Source organism: Lithobates pipiens, unplaced genomic scaffold, assembly GCF_037356315.1.
Source record: "Lithobates pipiens isolate NorthernLeopardFrog02 unplaced genomic scaffold, aLitPip1_a1.2 Scaffold_8, whole genome shotgun sequence".
Taxonomy (NCBI): Eukaryota; Metazoa; Chordata; class Amphibia; order Anura; family Ranidae; genus Lithobates; species Lithobates pipiens.
In genome coordinates, this window is record NW_027507903.1 from 609,561,536 (window position 1) to 609,583,771 (window position 22,236).

At 52.9% G+C, this 22,236-nt stretch overlaps 28 non-coding genes across 28 annotated transcripts; 16 read left to right on the top strand and 12 right to left on the bottom strand.

The window, feature by feature from the left end:
* Positions 1–505: 505 nt before the first annotated feature.
* TRNAI-AAU (transfer RNA isoleucine (anticodon AAU)) lies at positions 506–579 on the bottom strand. Its single transcript has one exon. It is a non-coding gene; the product is annotated as a tRNA-Ile (tRNA).
* Positions 580–705: 126 nt separating this feature from the next.
* On the top strand, positions 706–777 carry TRNAW-CCA (transfer RNA tryptophan (anticodon CCA)). Its single transcript has one exon. It is a non-coding gene; the product is annotated as a tRNA-Trp (tRNA).
* A 564-nt stretch (positions 778–1,341) lies between these two features.
* On the bottom strand, positions 1,342–1,415 carry TRNAI-AAU (transfer RNA isoleucine (anticodon AAU)). The gene has a single exon. It is a non-coding gene; the product is annotated as a tRNA-Ile (tRNA).
* Positions 1,416–1,541: 126 nt separating this feature from the next.
* On the top strand, positions 1,542–1,613 carry TRNAW-CCA (transfer RNA tryptophan (anticodon CCA)). Its single transcript has one exon. It is a non-coding gene; the product is annotated as a tRNA-Trp (tRNA).
* A 1,385-nt stretch (positions 1,614–2,998) lies between these two features.
* On the bottom strand, positions 2,999–3,072 carry TRNAI-AAU (transfer RNA isoleucine (anticodon AAU)). Its single transcript has one exon. It is a non-coding gene; the product is annotated as a tRNA-Ile (tRNA).
* A 793-nt stretch (positions 3,073–3,865) lies between these two features.
* On the bottom strand, positions 3,866–3,939 carry TRNAI-AAU (transfer RNA isoleucine (anticodon AAU)). Its single transcript has one exon. It is a non-coding gene; the product is annotated as a tRNA-Ile (tRNA).
* A 126-nt stretch (positions 3,940–4,065) lies between these two features.
* Positions 4,066–4,137, top strand: TRNAW-CCA (transfer RNA tryptophan (anticodon CCA)). The gene has a single exon. It is a non-coding gene; the product is annotated as a tRNA-Trp (tRNA).
* A 764-nt stretch (positions 4,138–4,901) lies between these two features.
* On the top strand, positions 4,902–4,973 carry TRNAW-CCA (transfer RNA tryptophan (anticodon CCA)). The gene has a single exon. It is a non-coding gene; the product is annotated as a tRNA-Trp (tRNA).
* A 764-nt stretch (positions 4,974–5,737) lies between these two features.
* On the top strand, positions 5,738–5,809 carry TRNAW-CCA (transfer RNA tryptophan (anticodon CCA)). The gene has a single exon. It is a non-coding gene; the product is annotated as a tRNA-Trp (tRNA).
* A 564-nt stretch (positions 5,810–6,373) lies between these two features.
* Positions 6,374–6,447, bottom strand: TRNAI-AAU (transfer RNA isoleucine (anticodon AAU)). Its single transcript has one exon. It is a non-coding gene; the product is annotated as a tRNA-Ile (tRNA).
* Positions 6,448–6,573: 126 nt separating this feature from the next.
* On the top strand, positions 6,574–6,645 carry TRNAW-CCA (transfer RNA tryptophan (anticodon CCA)). The gene has a single exon. It is a non-coding gene; the product is annotated as a tRNA-Trp (tRNA).
* Positions 6,646–7,409: 764 nt separating this feature from the next.
* TRNAW-CCA (transfer RNA tryptophan (anticodon CCA)) lies at positions 7,410–7,481 on the top strand. The gene has a single exon. It is a non-coding gene; the product is annotated as a tRNA-Trp (tRNA).
* A 564-nt stretch (positions 7,482–8,045) lies between these two features.
* TRNAI-AAU (transfer RNA isoleucine (anticodon AAU)) lies at positions 8,046–8,119 on the bottom strand. Its single transcript has one exon. It is a non-coding gene; the product is annotated as a tRNA-Ile (tRNA).
* A 126-nt stretch (positions 8,120–8,245) lies between these two features.
* On the top strand, positions 8,246–8,317 carry TRNAW-CCA (transfer RNA tryptophan (anticodon CCA)). The gene has a single exon. It is a non-coding gene; the product is annotated as a tRNA-Trp (tRNA).
* Positions 8,318–9,717: 1,400 nt separating this feature from the next.
* Positions 9,718–9,791, bottom strand: TRNAI-AAU (transfer RNA isoleucine (anticodon AAU)). The gene has a single exon. It is a non-coding gene; the product is annotated as a tRNA-Ile (tRNA).
* A 159-nt stretch (positions 9,792–9,950) lies between these two features.
* On the top strand, positions 9,951–10,022 carry TRNAW-CCA (transfer RNA tryptophan (anticodon CCA)). Its single transcript has one exon. It is a non-coding gene; the product is annotated as a tRNA-Trp (tRNA).
* A 564-nt stretch (positions 10,023–10,586) lies between these two features.
* Positions 10,587–10,660, bottom strand: TRNAI-AAU (transfer RNA isoleucine (anticodon AAU)). Its single transcript has one exon. It is a non-coding gene; the product is annotated as a tRNA-Ile (tRNA).
* A 126-nt stretch (positions 10,661–10,786) lies between these two features.
* Positions 10,787–10,858, top strand: TRNAW-CCA (transfer RNA tryptophan (anticodon CCA)). Its single transcript has one exon. It is a non-coding gene; the product is annotated as a tRNA-Trp (tRNA).
* Positions 10,859–11,622: 764 nt separating this feature from the next.
* On the top strand, positions 11,623–11,694 carry TRNAW-CCA (transfer RNA tryptophan (anticodon CCA)). The gene has a single exon. It is a non-coding gene; the product is annotated as a tRNA-Trp (tRNA).
* Positions 11,695–12,258: 564 nt separating this feature from the next.
* TRNAI-AAU (transfer RNA isoleucine (anticodon AAU)) lies at positions 12,259–12,332 on the bottom strand. The gene has a single exon. It is a non-coding gene; the product is annotated as a tRNA-Ile (tRNA).
* A 126-nt stretch (positions 12,333–12,458) lies between these two features.
* On the top strand, positions 12,459–12,530 carry TRNAW-CCA (transfer RNA tryptophan (anticodon CCA)). The gene has a single exon. It is a non-coding gene; the product is annotated as a tRNA-Trp (tRNA).
* A 764-nt stretch (positions 12,531–13,294) lies between these two features.
* TRNAW-CCA (transfer RNA tryptophan (anticodon CCA)) lies at positions 13,295–13,366 on the top strand. Its single transcript has one exon. It is a non-coding gene; the product is annotated as a tRNA-Trp (tRNA).
* Positions 13,367–15,602: 2,236 nt separating this feature from the next.
* On the bottom strand, positions 15,603–15,676 carry TRNAI-AAU (transfer RNA isoleucine (anticodon AAU)). Its single transcript has one exon. It is a non-coding gene; the product is annotated as a tRNA-Ile (tRNA).
* Positions 15,677–15,835: 159 nt separating this feature from the next.
* Positions 15,836–15,907, top strand: TRNAW-CCA (transfer RNA tryptophan (anticodon CCA)). The gene has a single exon. It is a non-coding gene; the product is annotated as a tRNA-Trp (tRNA).
* Positions 15,908–16,671: 764 nt separating this feature from the next.
* On the top strand, positions 16,672–16,743 carry TRNAW-CCA (transfer RNA tryptophan (anticodon CCA)). Its single transcript has one exon. It is a non-coding gene; the product is annotated as a tRNA-Trp (tRNA).
* Positions 16,744–19,815: 3,072 nt separating this feature from the next.
* On the bottom strand, positions 19,816–19,889 carry TRNAI-AAU (transfer RNA isoleucine (anticodon AAU)). Its single transcript has one exon. It is a non-coding gene; the product is annotated as a tRNA-Ile (tRNA).
* Positions 19,890–20,015: 126 nt separating this feature from the next.
* On the top strand, positions 20,016–20,087 carry TRNAW-CCA (transfer RNA tryptophan (anticodon CCA)). Its single transcript has one exon. It is a non-coding gene; the product is annotated as a tRNA-Trp (tRNA).
* Positions 20,088–21,487: 1,400 nt separating this feature from the next.
* TRNAI-AAU (transfer RNA isoleucine (anticodon AAU)) lies at positions 21,488–21,561 on the bottom strand. Its single transcript has one exon. It is a non-coding gene; the product is annotated as a tRNA-Ile (tRNA).
* Between the last annotated feature and the right edge of the window lie 675 nt (positions 21,562–22,236).

Here is a 22,236-nt window from a genome sequence, read left to right on the forward strand (position 1 = left end):
ATCATTCCATTCCGGCTCCCACCCACGCAGGCTCCCGATCACCCTCAGAAGGCTGGGTGAACAGCCAAACCCAAAGAGCATGTGCCGTAGGCCTGGAAGAAGCTCCACTCCTGGGCTCATAGCATTGGGTGGAGGGTTGCAAAGCCTCAAATTAATAAGAATCAAGCATGTAAAACCTGCAAGGGTCAGAAGGTGCTTTGCAAGGCGTTATGGGTTGTTTTTCTTTCCCGAAGAATACATGTCTTACCTCGGGTTCTAACATAAGCGTGCAGAGAGGCTCCAGGGCTTGTGGCGTCAGCTAACTTTTTGTTTTCCCACAATCTTTAGCAGATATGGTTCTGGATCTTGGAGCCTTGAGGTGTTGTGGGACATAATTAAGCTGGGACATAATTAAGCTGCGCCACTAGCGAAATAGGCATCTTTGCTATCCGTTGAGTAGGTTAAAGAAAACTAGGCCAAGCGCCGACGGCCATAGGAATCCACCGCGGTTGGAAAAAAAGGGCAATGGCCCGTACGGGGATCGAACCCGCGACCTTGGCGTTATTAGCACCACGCTCTAACCAACTGAGCTAACCGGCCGAAACTTGCATAGGGAGAGCCGGCCAAAGCTGGCACAGGGCTATCAGGGCAACCAGGTCAATCTGTGGGCAACCGCTGAAGAATTGACGCCGGAGTAGCCTAAAGCTTTCCAGAGCCACCAAAGCTGACCTCGTGGCGCAACGGTAGCGCGTCTGACTCCAGATCAGAAGGTTGCGTGTTCAAATCACGTCGGGGTCATGTTGGTTTTCATCGTCACCCACCCAAGCCAGGCTCCTCTGGCCCCTCCGCGTTGTCCCATCATTCCATTCCGGCTCCCACCCACGCAGGCTCCCGATCACCCTCAGAAGGCTGGGTGAACAGCCAAACCCAAAGAGCATGTGCCGCAGGCCTGGAAGAAGCTCCACTCCTGGGCTCATAGCATTGGGTGGAGGGTTGCAAAGCCTCAAATTAATAAGAATCAAGCATGTAAAACCTGCAAGGGTCAGAAGGTGCTTTGCAAGGCGTTATGGGTTGTTTTTCTTTCCCGAAGAATACATGTCTTACCTCGGGTTCTAACATAAGCGTGCAGAGAGGCTCCAGGGCTTGTGGCGTCAGCTAACTTTTTGTTTTCCCACAATCTTTAGCAGATATGGTTCTGGATCTTGGAGCCTTGAGGTGTTGTGGGACATAATTAAGCTGGGACATAATTAAGCTGCGCCACTAGCGAAATAGGCATCTTTGCTATCCGTTGAGTAGGTTAAAGAAAACTAGGCCAAGCGCCGACGGCCATAGGAATCCACCGCGGTTGGAATAAAAGGGCAATGGCCCATACGGGGATCGAACCCGCGACCTTGGCGTTATTAGCACCACGCTCTAACCAACTGAGCTAACCGGCCGAAACTTGCATAGGGAGAGCCGGCCAAAGCTGGCACAGGGCTATCAGGGCAACCAGGTCAATCTGTGGGCAACCGCTGAAGAATTGACGCTGGAGTAGCCTAAAGCTTTCCAGAGCCACCACAGCTGACCTCGTGGCGCAACGGTAGCGCGTCTGACTCCAGATCAGAAGGTTGCGTGTTCAAATCACGTCGGGGTCATGTTGGTTTTCATCGTCACCCACCCAAGCCAGGCTCCTCTGGCCCCTCCGCGTTGTCCCATCATTCCATTCCGGCTCCCACCCACGCAGGCTCCCGATCACCCTCAGAAGGCTGGGTGAACAGCCAAACCCAAAAAGCATGTGCCGTAGGCCTGGAAGAAGCTCCACTCCTGGGCTCATAGCATTGGGTGGAGGGTTGCAAAGCCTCAAATTAATAAGAATCAAGCATGTAAAACCTGCAAGGGTCAGAAGGTGCTTTGCAAGGCGTTATGGGTTGTTTTTCTTTCCCGAAGAATACATGTCTTACCTCGGGTTCTAACATAAGCGTGCAGAGAGGCTCCAGGGCTTGTGGCGTCAGCTAACTTTTTGTTTTCCCACAATCTTTAGCAGATATGGTTCTGGATCTTGGAGCCTTGAGGTGTTGTGGGACATAATTAAGCTGGGACATAATTAAGCTGCGCCACTAGCGAAATAGGCATCTTTGCTATCCGTTGAGTAGGTTAAAGAAAACTAGGCCAAGCGCCGACGGCCATAGGAATCCACCGCGGTTGGAATAAAAGGGCAATGGCCCGTACGGGGATCGAACCCGCGACCTTGGCGTTATTAGCACCACGCTCTAACCAACTGAGCTAACCAGCCGAAACTTGCATATGGAGAGCCGGCCAAAGCTGGCACAGGGCTATCAGGGCAACCAGGTCAATCTGTGGGCAACCGCTGAAGAATTGACGCCGGAGTAGCCTATAGCTTTCCAGAGCCACCACAGCTGACCTCGTGGCGCAACGGTAGCGCGTCTGACTCCAGATCAGAAGGTTGCGTGTTCATATCACGTCGGGGTCATGTTGGTTTTCATCGTCACCCACCCAAGCCAGGCTCCTCTGGCCCCTCCGCGTTGTCCCATCATTCCATTCCGGCTCCCGATCACCCTCAGAAGGCTGGGTGAACAGCCAAACCCAAAGAGCATGGTGCCGTAGGCCTGATAGAAGCTCCACTCCTGGGCTCATAGCATTGGGTGGAGGGTTGCAAAGCCTCAAATTAATAAGAATCAAGCATGTAAAACCTGCAAGAGTCAGAAGGTGCTTTGCAAGGCGTTATGGGTTGTTTTTCTTTCCCGAAGAATACATGTCTTACCTCGGGTTCTAACATAAGCGTGCAGAGAGGCTCCAGGGCTTGTGGCGTCAGCTAACTTTTTGTTTTCCCACAATCTTTAGCAGATATGGTTCTGGATCTTGGAGCCTTGAGGTGTTGTGGGACATAATTAAGCTGGGACATAATTAAGCTGCGCCACTAGCGAAATAGGCATCTTTGCTATCCGTTGAGTAGGTTAAAGAAAACTAGGCCAAGCGCCGACGGCCATAGGAATCCACCGCGGTTGGAATAAAAGGGCAATGGCCCGTACGGGGATCGAACCCGCGACCTTGGCGTTATTAGCACCACGCTCTAACCAACTGAGCTAACCGGCCGAAACTTGCATAGGGAGAGCCGGCCAAAGCTGGCACAGGGCTGGCACAGGGCTGGCACAGGGCTATCAGGGCTATCAGGGCAACAAGGTCAATCTGTGGGCAACCGCTGAAGAATTGACGCCGGAGTAGCCTAAAGCTTTCCAGACCCACCACAGCTGACCTTGTGGCGCAACGGTAGCGCGTCTGACTCCAGATCAGAAGGTTGCGTGTTCAAATCACATCGGGGTCATGTTGGTTTTCATCGTCACCCACTCAAGCCAGGCTCCTCTGGCCCCTCCGCATTGTCCCATCATTCCATTCCGGCTCCCACCCACGCAGGCTCCCGATCACCCTCAGAAGGCTGGGTGAACAGCCAAACCCAAAGAGCATGTGCCGTAGGCCTGGAAGAAGCTCCACTCCTGGGCTCATAGCATTGGGTGGAGGGTTGCAAAGCCTCAAATTAATAAGAATCAAGCATGTAAAACCTGCAAGGGTCAGAAGGTGCTTTGCAAGGCGTTATGGGTTGTTTTTCTTTCCCGAAAAAAACATGTCTTACCTCGGGTTCTAACATAAGCGTGCAGAGAGGCTCCAGGGCTTGTGGCGTCAGCTAACTTTTTGTTTTCCCACAATCTTTAGCAGATATGGTTCTGAATCTTGGAGCCTTGAGGTGCTGTGGGACATAATTAAGCTGGGACATAATTAAGCTGCGCCACTAGCGAAATAGGCATCTTTGCTATCCGTTGAGTAGGTTAAAGAAAACTAGGCCAAGCGCCGACGGCCATAGGAATCCACCGCGGTTGGAATAAAAGGGTAATGGCCCGTACGGGGATCGAACCCGCGACCTTGGCGTTATTAGCACCACGCTCTAACCAACTGAGCTAACCGGCCGAAACTTGCATAGGGAGATCCGGCCAAAGCTGGCACAGGGCTATCAGGGCAACCAGGTCAATCTGTGGGCAACCGCTGAAGAATTGACGCCGGAGTAGCCTAAAGCTTTCCAGAGCCACCACAGCTGACCTCGTGGCGCAACGGTAGCGCGTCTGACTCCAGATCAGAAGGTTGCGTGTTCAAATCACGTCGGGGTCATGTTGGTTTTCATCGTCACCCACCCAAGCCAGGCTCCTCTGGCCCCTCCGCGTTGTCCCATCATTCCATTCCGGCTCCCACCCACGCAGGCTCCCGATCACCCTCAGAAGGCTGGGTGAACAGCCAAACCCAAAGAGCATGTGCCGTAGGCCTGGAAGAAGCTCCACTCCTGGGCTCATAGCATTGGGTGGAGGGTTGCAAAGCCTCAAATTAATAAGAATCAAGCATGTAAAACCTGCAAGGGTCAGAAGGTGCTTTGCAAGGCGTTATGGGTTGTTTTTCTTTCCCGAAGAATACATGTCTTACCTCGGGTTCTAACATAAGCGTGCAGAGAGGCTCCAGGGCTTGTGGCGTCAGCTAACTTTTTGTTTTCCCACAATCTTTAGCAGATATGGTTCTGGATCTTGGAGCCTTGAGGTGTTGTGGGACATAATTAAGCTGGGACATAATTAAGCTGCGCCACTAGCGAAATAGGCATCTTTGCTATCCGTTGAGTAGGTTAAAGAAAACTAGGCCAAGCGCCGACGGCCATAGGAATCCACCGCGGTTGGAATAAAAGGGCAATGGCCCGTACGGGGATCGAACCCGCGACATTGGCATTATTAGCACCACGCTCTAACCAACTGAGCTAACCGGCCGAAACTTGCATAGGGAGAGCCGGCCAAAGCTGGCACAGGGCTATCAGGGCAACCAGGTCAATCTGTGGGCAACCGCTGAAGAATTGACGCCGGAGTAGCCTAAAGCTTTCCAGAGCCACCACAGCTGACCTCGTGGCGCAACGGTAGCGCGTCTGACTCCAGATCAGAAGGTTGCGTGTTCAAATCACGTCGGGGTCATGTTGGTTTTCATCGTCACCCACCCAAGCCAGGCTCCTCTGGCCCCTCCGCGTTGTCCCATCATTCCATTCCGGCTCCCACCCACGCAGGCTCCCGATCACCCTCAGAAGGCTGGGTGAACAGCCAAACCCAAAGAGCATGTGCCGTAGGCCTGGAAGAAGCTCCACTCCTGGGCTCATAGCATTGGGTGGAGGGTTGCAAAGCCTCAAATTAATAAGAATCAAGCATGTAAAACCTGCAAGGGTCAGAAGGTGCTTTGCAAGGCGTTATGGGTTGTTTTTCTTTCCCGAAGAATACATGTCTTACCTCGGGTTCTAACATAAGCGTGCAGGGAGGCTCCAGGGCTTGTGGCGTCAGCTAACTTTTTGTTTTCCCACAATCTTTAGCAGATATGGTTCTGGATCTTGGAGCCTTGAGGTGTTGTGGGACATAATTAAGCTGGGACATAATTAAGCTGCGCCACTAGCGAAATAGGCATCTTTGCTATCCGTTGAGTAGGTTAAAGAAAACTAGGCCAAGCGCCGACGGCCATAGGAATCCACCGCGGTTGGAATAAAAGGGCAATGGCCCGTACGGGGATCGAACCCGCGACATTGGCATTATTAGCACCACGCTCTAACCAACTGAGCTAACCGGCCGAAACTTGCATAGGGAGAGCCGGCCAAAGCTGGCACAGGGCTATCAGGGCAACCAGGTCAATCTGTGGGCAACCGCTGAAGAATTGACGCCGGAGTAGCCTAAAGCTTTCCAGAGCCACCACAGCTGACCTCGTGGCGCAACGGTAGCGCGTCTGACTCCAGATCAGAAGGTTGCGTGTTCAAATCACGTCGGGGTCATGTTGGTTTTCATCGTCACCCACCCAAGCCAGGCTCCTCTGGCCCCTCCGCGTTGTCCCATCATTCCATTCCGGCTCCCACCCACGCAGGCTCCCGATCACCCTCAGAAGGCTGGGTGAACAGCCAAACCCAAAGAGCATGTGCCGTAGGCCTGGAAGAAGCTCCACTCCTGGGCTCATAGCATTGGGTGGAGGGTTGCAAAGCCTCAAATTAATAAGAATCAAGCATGTAAAACCTGCAAGGGTCAGAAGGTGCTTTGCAAGGCGTTATGGGTTGTTTTTCTTTCCCGAAGAATACATGTCTTACCTCGGGTTCTAACATAAGCGTGCAGAGAGGCTCCAGGGCTTGTGGCGTCAGCTAACTTTTTGTTTTCCCACAATCTTTAGCAGATATGGTTCTGGATCTTGGAGCCTTGAGGTGTTGTGGGACATAATTAAGCTGGGACATAATTAAGCTGCGCCACTAGCGAAATAGGCATCTTTGCTATCCGTTGAGTAGGTTAAAGAAAACTAGGCCAAGCGCCGACGGCCATAGGAATCCACCGCGGTTGGAATAAAAGGGCAATGGCCCGTACGGGGATCGAACCCGCGACCTTGGCGTTATTAGCACCACGCTCTAACCAACTGAGCTAACCGGCCGAAACTTGCATAGGGAGAGCCGGCCAAAGCTGGCACAGGGCTATCAGGGCAACCAGGTCAATCTGTGGGCAACCGCTGAAGAATTGACGCCGGAGTAGCCTAAAGCTTTCCAGAGCCACCACAGCTGACCTCGTGGCGCAACGGTAGCGCGTCTGACTCCAGATCAGAAGGTTGCGTGTTCAAATCACGTCGGGGTCATGTTGGTTTTCATCGTCACCCACCCAAGCCAGGCTCCTCTGGCCCCTCCGCGTTGTCCCATCATTCCATTCCGGCTCCCACCCACGCAGGCTCCCGATCACCCTCAGAAGGCTGGGTGAACAGCCAAACCCAAAGAGCATGTGCCGTAGGCCTGGAAGAAGCTCCACTCCTGGGCTCATAGCATTGGGTGGAGGGTTGCAAAGCCTCAAATTAATAAGAATCAAGCATGTAAAACCTGCAAGGGTCAGAAGGTGCTTTGCAAGGCGTTATGGGTTGTTTTTCTTTCCCGAAGAATACATGTCTTACCTCGGGTTCTAACATAAGCGTGCAGAGAGGCTCCAGGGCTTGTGGCGTCAGCTAACTTTTTGTTTTCCCACAATCTTTAGCAGATATGGTTCTGGATCTTGGAGCCTTGAGGTGTTGTGGGACATAATTAAGCTGGGACATAATTAAGCTGCGCCACTAGCGAAATAGGCATCTTTGCTATCCGTTGAGTAGGTTAAAGAAAACTAGGCCAAGCGCCGACGGCCATAGGAATCCACCGCGGTTGGAATAAAAGGGCAATGGCCCGTACGGGGATCGAACCCACGACATTGGCATTATTAGCACCACGCTCTAACCAACTGAGCTAACCGGCCGAAACTTGCATAGGGAGAGCCGGCCAAAGCTGGCACAGGGCTATCAGGGCAACCAGGTCAATCTGTGGGCAACCGCTGAAGAATTGACGCCGGAGTAGCCTAAAGCTTTCCAGAGCCACCACAGCTGACCTCGTGGCGCAACGGTAGCGCGTCTGACTCCAGATCAGAAGGTTGCGTGTTCAAATCACGTCGGGGTCATGTTGGTTTTCATCGTCACCCACCCAAGCCAGGCTCCTCTGGCCCCTCTGCGTTGTCCCATCATTCCATTCCGGCTCCCACCCACGCAGGCTCCCGATCACCCTCAGAAGGCTGGGTGAACAGCCAAACCCAAAGAGCATGTGCCGTAGGCCTGGAAGAAGCTCCACTCCTGGGCTCATAGCATTGGGTGGAGGGTTGCAAAGCCTCAAATTAATAAGAATCAAGCATGTAAAACCTGCAAGGGTCAGAAGGTGCTTTGCAAGGCGTTATGGGTTGTTTTTCTTTCCCGAAGAATACATGTCTTACCTCGGGTTCTAACATAAGCGTGCAGAGAGGCTCCAGGGCTTGTGGCGTCAGCTAACTTTTTGTTTTCCCACAATCTTTAGCAGATATGGTTCTGGATCTTGGAGCCTTGAGGTGTTGTGGGACATGATTAAGCTGGGACATAATTAAGCTGCGCCACTAGCGAAATAGGCATCTTTGCTATCCGTTGAGTAGGTTAAAGAAAACTAGGCCAAGCGCCGACGGCCATAGGAATCCACCGCGGTTGGAATAAAAGGGCAATGGCCCGTACGGGGATCGAACCCGCGACCTTGGCGTTATTAGCACCACGCTCTAACCAACTGAGCTAACCGGCCGAAACTTGCATAGGGAGAGCCGGCCAAAGCTGGCACAGGGCTATCAGGGCAACCAGGTCAATCTGTGGGCAACCGCTGAAGAATTGACGCCGGAGTAGCCTAAAGCTTTCCAGAGCCACCACAGCTGACCTCGTGGCGCAACGGTAGCGCGTCTGACTCCAGATCAGAAGGTTGCGTGTTCAAATCACGTCGGGGTCATGTTGGTTTTCATCGTCACCCACCCAAGCCAGGCTCCTCTGGCCCCTCCGCGTTGTCCCATCATTCCATTCCGGCTCCCACCCACGCAGGCTCCCGATCACCCTCAGAAGGCTGGGTGAACAGCCAAACCCAAAGAGCATGTGCCGTAGGCCTGGAAGAAGCTCCACTCCTGGGCTCATAGCATTGGGTGGAGGGTTGCAAAGCCTCAAATTAATAAGAATCAAGCATGTAAAACCTGCAAGGGTCAGAAGGTGCTTTGCAAGGCGTTATGGGTTGTTTTTCTTTCCCGAAGAATACATGTCTTACCTTGGGTTCTAACATAAGCGTGCAGAGAGGCTCCAGGGCTTGTGGCGTCAGCTAACTTTTTGTTTTCCCACAATCTTTAGCAGATATGGTTCTGGATCTTGGAGCCTTGAGGTGTTGTGGGACATAATTAAGCTGGGACATAATTAAGCTGCGCCACTAGCGAAATAGGCATCTTTGCTATCCGTTGAGTAGGTTAAAGAAAACTAGGCCAAGCGCCGACGGCCATAGGAATCCACCGCGGATGGAATAAAAGGGCAATGGCCCGTACGGGGATCGAACCCACGACCTTGGCGTTATTAGCACCACGCTCTAACCAACTGAGCTAACCGGCCGAAACTTGCATAGGGAGAGCCGGCCAAAGCTGGCACAGGGCTATCAGGGCAACCAGGTCAATCTGTGGGCAACCGCTGAAGAATTGACGCCGGAGTAGCCTAAAGCTTTCCAGAGCCACCACAGCTGACCTCGTGGCGCAACGGTAGCGCGTCTGACTCCAGATCAGAAGGTTGCGTGTTCATATCACGTCGGGGGCATGTTGGTTTTCATCGTCACCCACCCAAGCCAGGCTCCTCTGGCCCCTCCACGTTGTCCCATCATTCCATTCCGGCTCCCACCCACGCAGGCTCCCGATCACCCTCAGAAGGCTGGGTGAACAGCCAAACCCAAAGAGCATGTGCCGTAGGCCTGGAAGAAGCTCCACTCCTGGGCTCATAGCATTGGGTGGAGGGTTGCAAAGCCTCAAATTAATAAGAATCAAGCATGTAAAACCTGCAAGGGTCAGAAGGTGCTTTGCAAGGCGTTATGGGTTGTTTTTCTTTCCCGAAGAATACATGTCTTACCTCGGGTTCTAACATAAGCGTGCAGAGGGGCTCCAGGGCTTGTGGCGTCAGCTAACTTTTTGTTTTCCCACAATCTTTAGCAGATATGGTTCTGGATCTTGGAGCCTTGAGGTGTTGTGGGACATAATTAAGCTGGGACATAATTAAGCTGCGCCACTAGCGAAATAGGCATCTTTGCTATCAGTTGAGTAGGTTAAAGAAAACTAGGCCAAGCACCGACGGCCATAGGAATCCACCGCGGTTGGAATAAAAGGGCAATGGCCCGTACGGGGATCGAACCCGCGACCTTGGCGTTATTAGCACCACGCTCTAACCAACTGAGCTAACCGGCCGAAACTTGCATAGGGAGAGCCGGCCAAAGCTGGCACAGGGCTGGCACAGGGCTGGCACAGGGCTGGCACAGGGCTATCAGGGCAACCAGGTCAATCTGTGGGCAACCGCTGAAGAATTGACGCCGGAGTAGCCTAAAGCTTTCCAGAGCCACCACAGCTGACCTCGTGGCGCAACGGTAGCGCGTCTGACTCCAGATCAGAAGGTTGCGTGTTCAAATCACGTCGGGGTCATGTTGGTTTTCATCGTCACCCACCCAAGCCAGGCTCCTCTGGCCCCTCTGCGTTGTCCCATCATTCCATTCCGGCTCCCACCCACGCAGGCTCCCGATCACCCTCAGAAGGCTGGGTGAACAGCCAAACCCAAAGAGCATGTGCCGTAGGCCTGGAAGAAGCTCCACTCCTGGGCTCATAGCATTGGGTGGAGGGTTGCAAAGCCTCAAATTAATAAGAATCAAGCATGTAAAACCTGCAAGGGTCAGAAGGTGCTTTGCAAGGCGTTATGGGTTGTTTTTCTTTCCCGAAGAATACATGTCTTACCTCGGGTTCTAACATAAGCGTGCAGAGAGGCTCCAGGGCTTGTGGCGTCAGCTAACTTTTTGTTTTCCCACAATCTTTAGCAGATATGGTTCTGGATCTTGGAGCCTTGAGGTGTTGTGGGACATGATTAAGCTGGGACATAATTAAGCTGCGCCACTAGCGAAATAGGCATCTTTGCTATCCGTTGAGTAGGTTAAAGAAAACTAGGCCAAGCGCCGACGGCCATAGGAATCCACCGCGGTTGGAATAAAAGGGCAATGGCCCGTACGGGGATCGAACCCGCGACCTTGGCGTTATTAGCACCACGCTCTAACCAACTGAGCTAACCGGCCGAAACTTGCATAGGGAGAGCCGGCCAAAGCTGGCACAGGGCTATCAGGGCAACCAGGTCAATCTGTGGGCAACCGCTGAAGAATTGACGCCGGAGTAGCCTAAAGCTTTCCAGAGCCACCACAGCTGACCTCGTGGCGCAACGGTAGCGCGTCTGACTCCAGATCAGAAGGTTGCGTGTTCAAATCACGTCGGGGTCATGTTGGTTTTCATCGTCACCCACCCAAGCCAGGCTCCTCTGGCCCCTCCGCGTTGTCCCATCATTCCATTCCGGCTCCCACCCACACAGGCTCCCGATCACCCTCAGAAGGCTGGGTGAACAGCCAAACCCAAAGAGCATGTGCCGTAGGCCTGGAAGAAGCTCCACTCCTGGGCTCATAGCATTGGGTGGAGGGTTGCAAAGCCTCAAATTAATAAGAATCAAGCATGTAAAACCTGCAAGGGTCAGAAGGTGCTTTGCAAGGCGTTATGGGTTGTTTTTCTTTCCCGAAGAATACATGTCTTACCTCGGGTTCTAACATAAGCGTGCAGGGAGGCTCCAGGGCTTGTGGCGTCAGCTAACTTTTTGTTTTCCCACAATCTTTAGCAGATATGGTTCTGGATCTTGGAGCCTTGAGGTGTTGTGGGACATAATTAAGCTGGGACATAATTAAGCTGCGCCACTAGCGAAATAGGCATCTTTGCTATCCGTTGAGTAGGTTAAAGAAAACTAGGCCAAGCGCCGACGGCCATAGGAATCCACCGCGGTTGGAATAAAAGGGCAATGGCCCGTACGGGGATCGAACCCGCGACATTGGCATTATTAGCACCACGCTCTAACCAACTGAGCTAACCGGCCGAAACTTGCATAGGGAGAGCCGGCCAAAGCTGGCACAGGGCTATCAGGGCAACCAGGTCAATCTGTGGGCAACCGCTGAAGAATTGACGCCGGAGTAGCCTAAAGCTTTCCAGAGCCACCACAGCTGACCTCGTGGCGCAACGGTAGCGCGTCTGACTCCAGATCAGAAGGTTGCGTGTTCAAATCACGTCGGGGTCATGTTGGTTTTCATCGTCACCCACCCAAGCCAGGCTCCTCTGGCCCCTCCGCGTTGTCCCATCATTCCATTCCGGCTCCCACCCACGCAGGCTCCCGATCACCCTCAGAAGGCTGGGTGAACAGCCAAACCCAAAGAGCATGTGCCGTAGGCCTGGAAGAAGCTCCACTCCTGGGCTCATAGCATTGGGTGGAGGGTTGCAAAGCCTCAAATTAATAAGAATCAAGCATGTAAAACCTGCAAGGGTCAGAAGGTGCTTTGCAAGGCGTTATGGGTTGTTTTTCTTTCCCGAAGAATACATGTCTTACCTCGGGTTCTAACATAAGCGTGCAGAGAGGCTCCAGGGCTTGTGGCGTCAGCTAACTTTTTGTTTTCCCACAATCTTTAGCAGATATGGTTCTGGATCTTGGAGCCTTGAGGTGTTGTGGGACATAATTAAGCTGGGACATAATTAAGCTGCGCCACTAGCGAAATAGGCATCTTTGCTATCCGTTGAGTAGGTTAAAGAAAACTAGGCCAAGCGCCGACGGCCATAGGAATCCACCGCGGTTGGAATAAAAGGGCAATGGCCCGTACGGGGATCGAACCCGCGACCTTGGCGTTATTAGCACCACGCTCTAACCAACTGAGCTAACCGGCCGAAACTTGCATAGGGAGAGCCGGCCAAAGCTGGCACAGGGCTATCAGGGCAACCAGGTCAATCTGTGGGCAACCGCTGAAGAATTGACGCCGGAGTAGCCTAAAGCTTTCCAGAGCCACCACAGCTGACCTCGTGGCGCAACGGTAGCGCGTCTGACTCCAGATCAGAAGGTTGCGTGTTCAAATCACGTCGGGGTCATGTTGGTTTTCATCGTCACCCACCCAAGCCAGGCTCCTCTGGCCCCTCCGCGTTGTCCCATCATTCCATTCCGGCTCCCACCCACGCAGGCTCCCGATCACCCTCAGAAGGCTGGGTGAACAGCCAAACCCAAAGAGCATGTGCCGTAGGCCTGGAAGAAGCTCCACTCCTGGGCTCATAGCATTGGGTGGAGGGTTGCAAAGCCTCAAATTAATAAGAATCAAGCATGTAAAACCTGCAAGGGTCAGAAGGTGCTTTGCAAGGCGTTATGGGTTGTTTTTCTTTCCCGAAGAATACATGTCTTACCTCGGGTTCTAACATAAGCGTGCAGAGAGGCTCCAGGGCTTGTGGCGTCAGCTAACTTTTTGTTTTCCCACAATCTTTAGCAGATATGGTTCTGGATCTTGGAGCCTTGAGGTGTTGTGGGACATAATTAAGCTGGGACATAATTAAGCTGCGCCACTAGCGAAATAGGCATCTTTGCTATCCGTTGAGTAGGTTAAAGAAAACTAGGCCAAGCGCCGACGGCCATAGGAATCCACCGCGGTTGGAATAAAAGGGCAATGGCCCGTACGGGGATCGAACCCGCGACATTGGCATTATTAGCACCACGCTCTAACCAACTGAGCTAACCGGCCGAAACTTGCATAGGGAGAGCCGGCCAAAGCTGGCACAGGGCTATCAGGGCAACCAGGTCAATCTGTGGGCAACCGCTGAAGAATTGACGCCGGAGTAGCCTAAAGCTTTCCAGAGCCACCACAGCTGACCTCGTGGCGCAACGGTAGCGCGTCTGACTCCAGATCAGAAGGTTGCGTGTTCAAATCACGTCGGGGTCATGTTGGTTTTCATCGTCACCCACCCAAGCCAGGCTCCTCTGGCCCCTCCGCGTTGTCCCATCATTCCATTCCGGCTCCCACCCACGCAGGCTCCCGATCACCCTCAGAAGGCTGGGTGAACAGCCAAACCCAAAGAGCATGTGCCGTAGGCCTGGAAGAAGCTCCACTCCTGGGCTCATAGCATTGGGTGGAGGGTTGCAAAGCCTCAAATTAATAAGAATCAAGCATGTAAAACCTGCAAGGGTCAGAAGGTGCTTTGCAAGGCGTTATGGGTTGTTTTTCTTTCCCGAAGAATACATGTCTTACCTCGGGTTCTAACATAAGCGTGCAGAGAGGCTCCAGGGCTTGTGGCGTCAGCTAACTTTTTGTTTTCCCACAATCTTTAGCAGATATGGTTCTGGATCTTGGAGCCTTGAGGTGTTGTGGGACATAATTAAGCTGGGACATAATTAAGCTGCGCCACTAGCGAAATAGGCATCTTTGCTATCCGTTGAGTAGGTTAAAGAAAACTAGGCCAAGCGCCGACGGCCATAGGAATCCACCGCGGTTGGAATAAAAGGGCAATGGCCCGTACGGGGATCGAACCCGCGACATTGGCATTATTAGCACCACGCTCTAACCAACTGAGCTAACCGGCCGAAACTTGCATAGGGAGAGCCGGCCAAAGCTGGCACAGGGCTATCAGGGCAACCAGGTCAATCTGTGGGCAACCGCTGAAGAATTGACGCCGGAGTAGCCTAAAGCTTTCCAGAGCCACCACAGCTGACCTCGTGGCGCAACGGTAGCGCGTCTGACTCCAGATCAGAAGGTTGCGTGTTCAAATCACGTCGGGGGCATGTTGGTTTTCATCGTCACCCACCCAAGCCAGGCTCCTCTGGCCCCTCTGCGTTGTCCCATCATTCCATTCCGGCTCCCAGCCACGCAGGCTCCCGATCACCCTCAGAAGGCTGGGTGAACAGCCAAACCCAAAGAGCATGTGCCTTAGGCCTGGAAGAAGCTCCACTCCTGGGCTCATAGCATTGGGTGGAGGGTTGCAAAGCCTCAAATTAATAAGAATCGAGCATGTAAAACCTGCAAGGGTCAGAAGGTGCTTTGCAAGGCGTTATGGGTTGTTTTTCTTTCCCGAAGAATACATGTCTTACCTCGGGTTCTAACATAAGCGTGCAGAGAGGCTCCAGGGCTTGTGGCGTCAGCTAACTTTTTGTTTTCCCACAATCTTTAGCAGATATGGTTCTGGATCTTGGAGCCTTGAGGTGTTGTGGGACATAATTAAGCTGGGACATAATTAAGCTGCGCCACTAGCGAAATAGGCATCTTTGCTATCCGTTGAGTAGGTTAAAGAAAACTAGGCCAAGCGCCGACGGCCATAGGAATCCACCGCGGATGGAATAAAAGGGCAATGGCCCGTACGGGGATCGAACCCACGACCTTGGCGTTATTAGCACCACGCTCTAACCAACTGAGCTAACCGGCCGAAACTTGCACAGGGAGAGCCGGCCAAAGCTGGCACAGGGCTATCAGGGCAACCAGGTCAATCTGTGGGCAACCGCTGAAGAATTGACGCCGGAGTAGCCTAAAGCTTTCCAGAGCCACCACAGCTGATCTCGTGGCGCAACGGTAGCGCGTCTGACTCCAGATCAGAAGGTTGTGTGTTCAAATCACGTCGGGGTCATGTTGGTTTTCATCGTCACCCACCCAAGCCAGGCTCCTCTGGCCCCTCCACGTTGTCCCATCATTCCATTCCGGCTCCCACCCACGCAGGCTCCCGATCACCCTCAGAAGGCTGGGTGAACAGCCAAACCCAAAGAGCATGTGCCGTAGGCCTGGAAGAAGCTCCACTCCTGGGCTCATAGCATTGGGTGGAGGGTTGCAAAGCCTCAAATTAATAAGAATCAAGCATGTAAAACCTGCAAGGGTCAGAAGGTGCTTTGCAAGGCGTTATGGGTTGTTTTTCTTTCCCGAAGAATACATGTCTTACCTCGGGTTCTAACATAAGCGTGCAGAGGGGCTCCAGGGCTTGTGGCGTCAGCTAACTTTTTGTTTTCCCACAATCTTTAGCAGATATGGTTCTGGATCTTGGAGCCTTGAGGTGTTGTGGGACATAATTAAGCTGGGACATAATTAAGCTGCGCCACTAGCGAAATAGGCATCTTTGCTATCAGTTGAGTAGGTTAAAGAAAACTAGGCCAAGCACCGACGGCCATAGGAATCCACCGCGGTTGGAATAAAAGGGCAATGGCCCGTACGGGGATCGAACCCGCGACCTTGGCGTTATTAGCACCACGCTCTAACCAACTGAGCTAACCGGCCGAAACTTGCATAGGGAGAGCCGGCCAAAGCTGGCACAGGGCTGGCACAGGGCTGGCACAGGGCTGGCACAGGGCTATCAGGGCAACCAGGTCAATCTGTGGGCAACCGCTGAAGAATTGACGCCGGAGTAGCCTAAAGCTTTCCAGAGCCACCACAGCTGACCTCGTGGCGCAACGGTAGCGCGTCTGACTCCAGATCAGAAGGTTGCGTGTTCAAATCACGTCGGGGTCATGTTGGTTTTCATCGTCACCCACCCAAGCCAGGCTCCTCTGGCCCCTCTGCGTTGTCCCATCATTCCATTCCGGCTCCCACCCACGCAGGCTCCCGATCACCCTCAGAAGGCTGGGTGAACAGCCAAACCCAAAGAGCATGTGCCGTAGGCCTGGAAGAAGCTCCACTCCTGGGCTCATAGCATTGGGTGGAGGGTTGCAAAGCCTCAAATTAATAAGAATCAAGCATGTAAAACCTGCAAGGGTCAGAAGGTGCTTTGCAAGGCGTTATGGGTTGTTTTTCTTTCCCGAAGAATACATGTCTTACCTCGGGTTCTAACATAAGCGTGCAGAGAGGCTCCAGGGCTTGTGGCGTCAGCTAACTTTTTGTTTTCCCACAATCTTTAGCAGATATGGTTCTGGATCTTGGAGCCTTGAGGTGTTGTGGGACATGATTAAGCTGGGACATAATTAAGCTGCGCCACTAGCGAAATAGGCATCTTTGCTATCCGTTGAGTAGGTTAAAGAAAACTAGGCCAAGCGCCGACGGCCATAGGAATCCACCGCGGTTGGAATAAAAGGGCAATGGCCCGTACGGGGATCGACCCCGCGACCTTGGCGTTATTAGCACCACGCTCTAACCAACTGAGCTAACCGGCCGAAACTTGCATAGGGAGAGCCGGCCAAAGCTGGCACAGGGCTATCAGGGCAACCAGGTCAATCTGTGGGCAACCGCTGAAGAATTGACGCCGGAGTAGCCTAAAGCTTTCCAGAGCCACCACAGCTGACCTCGTGGCGCAACGGTAGCGCGTCTGACTCCAGATCAGAAGGTTGCGTGTTCAAATCACGTCGGGGTCATGTTGGTTTTCATCGTCACCCACCCAAGCCAGGCTCCTCTGGCCCCTCCGCGTTGTCCCATCATTCCATTCCGGCTCCCACCCACGCAGGCTCCCGATCACCCTCAGAAGGCTGGGTGAACAGCCAAACCCAAAGAGCATGTGCCGTAGGCCTGGAAGAAGCTCCACTCCTGGGCTCATAGCATTGGGTGGAGGGTTGCAAAGCCTCAAATTAATAAGAATCAAGCATGTAAAACCTGCAAGGGTCAGAAGGTGCTTTGCAAGGCGTTATGGGTTGTTTTTCTTTCCCGAAGAATACATGTCTTACCTCGGGTTCTAACATAAGCGTGCAGAGAGGCTCCAGGGCTTGTGGCGTCAGCTAACTTTTTGTTTTCCCACAATCTTTAGCAGATATGGTTCTGGATCTTGGAGCCTTGAGGTGTTGTGGGACATAATTAAGCTGGGACATAATTAAGCTGCGCCACTAGCGAAATAGGCATCTTTGCTATCCGTTGAGTAGGTTAAAGAAAACTAGGCCAAGCGCCGACGGCCATAGGAATCCACCGCGGATGGAATAAAAGGGCAATGGCCCGTACGGGGATGGAACCCACGACCTTGGCGTTATTAGCACCACGCTCTAACCAACTGAGCTAACCGGCCGAAACTTGCATAGGGAGAGCCGGCCAAAGCTGGCACAGGGCTATCAGGGCAACCAGGTCAATCTGTGGGCAACCGCTGAAGAATTGACGCCGGAGTAGCCTAACGCTTTCCAGAGCCACCACAGCTGACCTCGTGGCGCAACGGTAGCGCGTCTGACTCCAGATCAGAAGGTTGCGTGTTCATATCACGTCGGGGGCATGTTGGTTTTCATCGTCACCCACCCAAGCCAGGCTCCTCTGGTCCCTCCGCGTTGTCCCATCATTCCATTCCGGCTCCCACCCACGCAGGCTCCCGATCACCCTCAGAAGGCTGGGTGAACAGCCAAACCCAAAGAGCATGTGCCGTAGGCCTGGAAGAAGCTCCACTCCTGGGCTCATAGCATTGGGTGGAGGGTTGCAAAGCCTCAAATTAATAAGAATCAAGCATGTAAAACCTGCAAGGGTCAGAAGGTGCTTTGCAAGGCGTTATGGGTTGTTTTTCTTTCCCGAAGAATACATGTCTTACCTCGGGTTCTAACATAAGCGTGCAGAGAGGCTCCAGGGCTTGTGGCGTCAGCTAACTTTTTGTTTTCCCACAATCTTTAGCAGATATGGTTCTGGATCTTGGAGCCTTGAGGTGTTGTGGGACATAATTAAACTGGGACATAATTAAGCTGCGCCACTAGCGAAATAGGCATCTTTGCTATCCGTTGAGTAGGTTAAAGAAAACTAGGCCAAGCGCCGACGGCCATAGGAATCCACCGCGGTTGGAATAAAAGGGCAATGGCCCGTACGGGGATCGAACCCACGACCTTGGCGTTATTAGCACCACGCTCTAACCAACTGAGCTAACCGGCCAAAACTTGCATAGGGAGAGCCGGCCAAAGCTGGCACAGGGCTATCAGGGCAACCAGGTCAATCTGTGGGCAACCGCTGAAGAATTGACGCCGGAGTAGCCTAAAGCTTTCCAGAGCCACCACAGCTGATCTCGTGGCGCAACGGTAGCGGGTCTGACTCCAGATCAGAAGGTTGTGTGTTCAAATCACGTCGGGGTCATGTTGGTTTTCATCGTCACCCACCCAAGCCAGGCTCCTCTGGCCCCTCCACGTTGTCCCATCATTCCATTCCGGCTCCCACCCACGCAGGCTCCCGATCACCCTCAGAAGGCTGGGTGAACAGCCAAACCCAAAGAGCATGTGCCGTAGGCCTGGAAGAAGCTCCACTCCTGGGCTCATAGCATTGGGTGGAGGGTTGCAAAGCCTCAAATTAATAAGAATCAAGCATGTAAAACCTGCAAGGGTCAGAAGGTGCTTTGCAAGGCGTTATGGGTTGTTTTTCTTTCCCGAAGAATACATGTCTTACCTCGGGTTCTAACATAAGCGTGCAGAGGGGCTCCAGGGCTTGTGGCGTCAGCTAACTTTTTGTTTTCCCACAATCTTTAGCAGATATGGTTCTGGATCTTGGAGCCTTGAGGTGTTGTGGGACATAATTAAGCTGGGACATAATTAAGCTGCGCCACTAGCGAAATAGGCATCTTTGCTATCCGTTGAGTAGGTTAAAGAAAACTAGGCCAAGCGCCGACGGCCATAGGAATCCACCGCGGTTGGAATAAAAGGGCAATGGCCCGTACAGGGATCGAACCCGCGACCTTGGCGTTATTAGCACCACGCTCTAACCAACTGAGCTAACCGGCCGAAACTTGCATAGGGAGAGCCGGCCAAAGCTGGCACAGGGCTATCAGGGCAACCAGGTCAATCTGTGGGCAACCGCTGAAGAATTGACGCCGGAGTAGCCTAAAGCTTTCCAGAGCCACCACAGCTGACCTTGTGGCTCAACGGTAGCGCGTCTGACTCCAGATCAGAAGGTTGCGTGTTCAAATCACGTCGGGGTCATGTTGGTTTTCATCGTCACCCACCCAAGCCAGGCTCCTCTGGCCCCTCCGCGTTGTCCCATCATTCCATTCCGGCTCCCACCCACGCAGGCTCCCGATCACCCTCAGAAGGCTGGGTGAACAGCCAAACCCAAAGAGCATGTGCCGTAGGCCTGGAAGAAGCTCCACTCCTGGGCTCATAGCATTGGGTGGAGGGTTGCAAAGCCTCAAATTAATAAGAATCAAGCATGTAAAACCTGCAAGGGTCAGAAGGTGCTTTGCAAGGCGTTATGGGTTGTTTTTCTTTCCCGAAGAATACATGTCTTACCTCGGGTTCTAACATAAGCGTGCAGAGAGGCTCCAGGGCTTGTGGCGTCAGCTAACTTTTTGTTTTCCCACAATCTTTAGCAGATATGGTTCTGGATCTTGGAGCCTTGAGGTGTTGTGGGACATAATTAAGCTGGGACATAATTAAGCTGCGCCACTAGCGAAATAGGCATCTTTGCTATCCGTTGAGTAGGTTAAAGAAAACTAGGCCAAGCGCCGACGGCCATATGAATCCACCGCGGTTGGAATAAAAGGGCAATGGCCCGTACGGGGATCGAACCCGCGACCTTGGCGTTATTAGCACCACGCTCTAACCAACTGAGCTAACCGGCCGAAACTTGCATAGGGAGAGCCGGCCAAAGCTGGCACAGGGCTATCAGGGCAACCAGGTCAATCTGTGGGCAACCGCTGAAGAATTGACGCCGGAGTAGCCTAAAGCTTTCCAGAGCCACCACAGCTGACCTCGTGGCGCAACGGTAGCGCGTCTGACTCCAGATCAGAAGGTTGCGTGTTCAAATCACGTCGGGGTCATGTTGGTTTTCATCGTCACCCACCCAAGCCAGGCTCCTCTGGCCCCTCCGCGTTGTCCCATCATTCCATTCCGGCTCCCACCCACGCAGGCTCCCGATCACCCTCAGAAGGCTGGGTGAACAGCCAAACCCAAAGAGCATGTGCCGTAGGCCTGGAAGAAGCTCCACTCCTGGGCTCATAGCATTGGGTGGAGGGTTGCAAAGCCTCAAATTAATAAGAATCAAGCATGTAAAACCTGCAAGGGTCAGAAGGTGCTTTGCAAGGCGTTATGGGTTGTTTTTCTTTCCCGAAGAATACATGTCTTACCTCGGGTTCTAACATAAGCGTGCAGAGAGGCTCCAGGGCTTGTGGCGTCAGCTAACTTTTTGTTTTCCCACAATCTTTAGCAGATATGGTTCTGGATCTTGGAGCCTTGAGGTGTTGTGGGACATAATTAAGCTGGGACATAATTAAGCTGCGCCACTAGCGAAATAGGCATCTTTGCTATCCGTTGAGTAGGTTAAAGAAAACTAGGCCAAGCGCCGACGGCCATAGGAATCCACCGCGGATGGAATAAAAGGGCAATGGCCCGTACGGGGATCGAACCCACGACCTTGGCGTTATTAGCACCACGCTCTAACCAACTGAGCTAACCGGCCGAAACTTGCATAGGGAGAGCCGGCCAAAGCTGGCACAGGGCTATCAGGGCAACCAGGTCAATCTGTGGGCAACCGCTGAAGAATTGACGCCGGAGTAGCCTAACGCTTTCCAGAGCCACCACAGCTGACCTCGTGGCGCAACGGTAGCGCGTCTGACTCCAGATCAGAAGGTTGCGTGTTCATATCAAGTCGGGGGCATGTTGGTTTTCATCGTCACCCACCCAAGCCAGGCTCCTCTGGTCCCTCCGCGTTGTCCCATCATTCCATTCCGGCTCCCACCCACGCAGGCTCCCGATCACCCTCAGAAGGCTGGGTGAACAGCCAAACCCAAAGAGCATGTGCCGTAGGCCTGGAAGAAGCTCCACTCCTGGGCTCATAGCATTGGGTGGAGGGTTGCAAAGCCTCAAATTAATAAGAATCAAGCATGTAAAACCTGCAAGGGTCAGAAGGTGCTTTGCAAGGCGTTATGGGTTGTTTTTCTTTCCCGAAGAATACATGTCTTACCTCGGGTTCTAACATAAGCGTGCAGAGAGGCTCCAGGGCTTGTGGCGTCAGCTAACTTTTTGTTTTCCCACAATCTTTAGCAGATATGGTTCTGGATCTTGGAGCCTTGAGGTGTTGTGGGACATAATTAAGCTGGGACATAATTAAGCTGCGCCACTAGCGAAATAGGCATCTTTGCTATCCGTTGAGTAGGTTAAAGAAAACTAGGCCAAGCGCCGACGGCCATAGGAATCCACCGCGGTTGGAATAAAAGGGCAATGGCCCGTACGGGGATCGAACCCGCGACCTTGGCGTTATTAGCACCACGCTCTAACCAACTGAGCTAACCGGCCAAAACTTGCATAGGGAGAGCCGGCCAAAGCTGGCACAGGGCTATCAGGGCAACCAGGTCAATCTGTGGGCAACCGCTGAAGAATTGACGCCGGAGTAGCCTAAAGCTTTCCAGAGCCACCACAGCTGATCTCGTGGCGCAACGGTAGCGCGTCTGACTCCAGATCAGAAGGTTGTGTGTTCAAATCACGTCGGGGTCATGTTGGTTTTCATCGTCACCCACCCAAGCCAGGCTCCTCTGGCCCCTCCACGTTGTCCCATCATTCCATTCCGGCTCCCACCCACGCAGGCTCCCGATCACCCTCAGAAGGCTGGGTGAACAGCCAAACCCAAAGAGCATGTGCCGTAGGCCTGGAAGAAGCTCCACTCCTGGGCTCATAGCATTGGGTGGAGGGTTGCAAAGCCTCAAATTAATAAGAATCAAGCATGTAAAACCTGCAAGGGTCAGAAGGTGCTTTGCAAGGCGTTATGGGTTGTTTTTCTTTCCCGAAGAATACATGTCTTACCTCGGGTTCTAACATAAGCGTGCAGAGGGGCTCCAGGGCTTGTGGCGTCAGCTAACTTTTTGTTTTCCCACAATCTTTAGCAGATATGGTTCTGGATCTTGGAGCCTTGAGGTGTTGTGGGACATAATTAAGCTGGGACATAATTAAGCTGCGCCACTAGCGAAATAGGCA